Here is a 4,463-nt window from a genome sequence, read left to right as displayed (position 1 = left end):
TCGGGGCTGGGGATTTAGCTCAGCGGCAAAAGCGGCCTGCCTGGCAAGCACAAGTCATGAGTTCGGTTCCTGGTACCAGAGAAAAAAAAAAAAAAAAAAAAAAGAAATGCCTCATAGATTTCTGTAACTGGTAGTTACCTCACTGTCTCCAGGAAGCCACATCTGTGTTTGGGGTGCATTATGGAACTGCATCTCTCCTCTTACCTGCCCCTCCTGTCCCCAGTGACCACTCCTACACCCCTTCTTCCATGAGACAGACTGTTGAGCTTCTACACAGGCATGAGGACCTGCAATACTTCTCTTTCTAGGCCTCACCTACCTCACCTAACCTACTGACCTCCAGTTCCATCCCAGTGCTGCACATGACAGGATTTCATTTCTGTGACTAAAAAGTACTCAATGTGAATATACACCAGATTGTTCTTCAGCTCTTAATGGAGAGCTCCACTGGTTCTATACTTTAACTACTATGTTGAAAATAGTGCTGCAGTGAACATCAGAGAGCAAATATCTCTGTGCCATCATGATTTCATTTTCTTGGCATATCTCCAGTAGTGAGGTATATGGCGTCAAATTGAATGGTGGCTTTATTTTTAGCTTTTGGAGACATTTCCACGGTGTTTCTCCACAATGGCTCTAATGTTTACATTCCTATCACAGTGCTAGGACTGCTCTTGCTCCACTTCTCCACCCAGGAGGTTTCCTTTTCTCTTTTCGGTGGTGCCCTTCTGAGGAGGGAAGGATCTACTGCGCTTCTGAACTGCATCTCCTGAGGATTAGGGATACTGGGCATTTTTCAACACTTCTTGATGATGTGCACATCTTACTTTTTGAAGTGTCTATTCAGATGTTCACCCTGTTTGAAAAACGAATTCTTTGGTTTCTCTTGTTGTGGTTGGGTGGTGTTGAGGGGTTTAATTACTATTTTCACTCCTTATCCATTCCACATATTGATACCCTTTTAGATAGTTGGCAGATATTTTCTCCCATTCTCTAGGTTGTCTCTTAACTCTGGAGCTGCCTTGCTGTGCAGAAGCTTCTCACTTTGATGTAATACGATTGTCTCCTTCACGTCTGTTGCCTGTGCACGGGGCTCTTATCCAAAAGAACTTTCCCTCATGTTTTCTGATAGAAATCTCATGTTACGAGTTCTACATTTAGGCCTTCTATCTTGTTTCAGATGATTTTTGTGTGCATGAGAGGGAAGTTACATAGCTACCGCTCCAGCATAGGCACATCCACTTTCCCCAACATCACTTACTGAAGAGGCTGAAGAGTCAGTGTTTTCAGTCCTGCATGTTGCTGATGCCTTTCTCAAGATCAGTTTGCTATAGTAGCATAGATTCTTTTTTGGGTTCTCTATTCTCCTTCATTGGTCCATTTGTCACATTTTATTCCAGGAGCAGGGTTTATTGGCTCCTGTATTTTCTAGCATACTTTGAAGCCTGTTATTGTGATGGCTCCCATTATACTTGATGTAGTTTTGTTTAATTGTTTTTGGTCAGGATAACTTAGGCTCTTCTGGGTCTTTTGTAATGAATTTTAAGATTGTTTATCTCTCTTGCTGTGAAAAAAAGTTATAGGTGTAATGATGGGGACTGCACTAAATCTATAGATGGCTTTGGGTATAGTTGTCTTAGTTATATTCTCATTTTGAGACACAAAACCTGGCAGCCACAACTTAGAGGACAGGTTTGTTTTGGCTCACAGATCATGGAGGTCTCAGTCCATAGTCTGCTGGCTCCAAACAGGGTGGCATGGCAGAGGGGCATCGCAGAGGAGCTTTCCTCAAAGCATGGCAGCAGGGAGCAGAGAGAGATCAAGAGGGGAGGAGGGAGAGAAACCCTCCAGGCCACGGCCACAGTGACCACCTCCTCCCACCAGGCTTCACCTCCCAGCATCATCTTTAACTACATATCCATCAATAGATGAATCCAGTGATGAGCACCACACCCCCATGACCCAATTACTCCCAGAAGCCCCCACCAAGAGCGTAGAGGCTTTGGGGTACACCAAGGTGTAACCCACAACAGCATATTCCTTGTCAGTGTATAAAATGCTGCTGGTTTCTGTACACTGATTATTTTCATCTTGCAACTTTACTGAGTTGCTTTATTCAGTACTGGTAGCTACTTTTTTCTTAATATGTGTTAATAATATGGAAATGTAAAGATCATTTGGCATAACAATATGCAATATAACAATCATCATTAATTTGCTATCATCTTTTGAAATTTTGTATCACTTTTAATGTTTTTTCATTCTTTTTAAAACAAAAAAAAAGATCATTTGGAAATTAACTTCATGTATTTAACATATCTTGATCTTATTATATTTCATTACTCCCTCTCCCAAACTAAATTCTTACCTCTTCCAAACTAAATTCTCTTATCTCCCAAAGTCTACCTCTTCCTTTCCTAGTTTCTTTCTTCACTTATTTATTCATGTAATTAATTAATAAGTTTTTCCTTTAACCAAACATGCAAAATTTTACTTTCTGTGTCTCTTTTGGATTTCATGGATTCCTTTTATATTAGTGCATGTTAATATTACATGATGATGGGTCTATGTTGGGAAGTTGGTACACACACCTAAGGTATCTTTATCAGTTTCTTTCCCAGCTCCCACTTCCTCTTTCCTCCCTCCCACTCTCCCCTTCCTTGTCTCCAGGGCTCAACCCCTGGTCTCCTACACTCTCTCTTTTATTTTAATTATACATTCTTCTTCTTATTTATTCTTAAAGTTCCCACATAAGGGAAAACATGAGATATTTAACTCTGTGATCTGGCTAATTTCACTTGATGTGATGGTTTCCACATTCACCATTTTCCTGCAAATGTGATTATTTTCTCTCTCTTTATGGCTGAATAATATTGCATTGTGTATATACCTAATGTGATCTATACATTCTCAGTATTCAAATAAAACATTTGTAACAGTGAAGACTCATTAATCCCAGAATCTAAGTACTGATGTGATCTTTGAATACCATTCTAAGTACATATGGTGTTGAGAAGATAACGCCTATTCTCGATCTGAAATTGTGCTGTAGAGGATTACATGTTGTAAAGTGAGTTAAAGAATTTTGATTGACTCTAAATTTCAAAAAAATACACTTTTCTGTTTCACCCTCAAAGCAGAGCTACATGAATCTCAATGGCTAAATCACCACGGTTCCCTCAGGCAGCCAGTTCAGCACTGAGCCCAGAGCAGGACCCAGGGTAAGCAAGTGATCCACAGGGGCTGGAGGAGAGCGCTGGGTCCACGTCCATGTGCACCTTGGGAAAAGACACCATACAAATGTCAGATGAGAGTTCTTGTCATTGAAGGCAACTATGTGCAGGGAAAAACAATGCTTCCATCAATGTGTTGAAATCCAGAACTAGAGAGACAGTTCTCAGCACATAAAATCACCCAGCTAGATAACAATGTCTGGATTTTCTGGTATGGAAGGCAACACAAAGCTTGTGTTGCCTGGATGGAATATCCTTAAGAAAATGGACAGGTCTAGAAAAACACATAAGCTGTTCAAGCTCCATACTTGTAATATAAACTAGAAAACCATGGTAAGTTGAACAGAAAGGGGTAAGTTTTCCCCTGTACAATATAAAATTTATCTTGCTAGAGGTTAACACGTCATTAGCAGTTTGATCTTAGTGAAGTCAGAAACCTATTTCTTTGACTAAGATGAAAAAGATTTTATCAACACTCCTAAACTTTCAGTGAGGATCTGGGAGCTGCTTTTGTATCTTGTGAGTTACCTGCCAATATGACTGTGTTTGAGCTACTTTTCTCTGCAGCAAACCGCGTCTTCTCATTTCACTGACAGAATCATTTAAATGAAATACATTAAGTAAGTTTACAGAAACTGATAAAATTCTAACTTTTCAAGTTGATATTTAATAAAACCTCCTAGAATCATGAGTCTCTAGCCAAGGAAAACTCTGGAAATAAAAGAATGTTCCATCCATCATGATTAGTTAGTCTGTTGCTAATCAGGAAATAAGGACATTTTCTATTCAAACATCATTTCCTTTCCTTCCTGCAAGTATCAGAAAAATTAGGACTTATTTCCTGTTAAAGGCAAGGTGGACAAGGATATGGACTGTCGGGGAGGGCCCTGTGTGGACTTAGGAAACACAGATGTACAGAGTCAATGCTACTAGGAAGGAAAAGCAGGAAAGGAACGGTGAACAAAAGAGTAAAAATGTAAACAAGGGGTGAGTGAGATGCTGTTTTGAAGGTACATGTGTGACTTGGTGGCACACGGGCCAGGAGTCAGCACCTTGGGGCTGAGGAGGAGCAGAGCATGGAACCAGGCTGAAGGAAGAGCGGCCACAACTGTGCTGCTTGTGTGCAAGGTGCTAGAACCCACACACTCTGCCTCCCCACTCAGTCCTGCGCCCAGAGATGCCACTCTCAGAAGCCCACACCTTCGACTCGTGTCGTCCTTTCTCCAGAGC

The sequence above is a fragment of the Chinchilla lanigera genome, unplaced genomic scaffold (genome assembly GCF_000276665.1).
Source record: "Chinchilla lanigera isolate Chin_1 unplaced genomic scaffold, ChiLan1.0 scaffold00017, whole genome shotgun sequence".
In the NCBI taxonomy this organism is placed as follows: domain Eukaryota; kingdom Metazoa; phylum Chordata; class Mammalia; order Rodentia; family Chinchillidae; genus Chinchilla; species Chinchilla lanigera.
Note: the sequence above shows the minus strand (reverse complement) of the source record.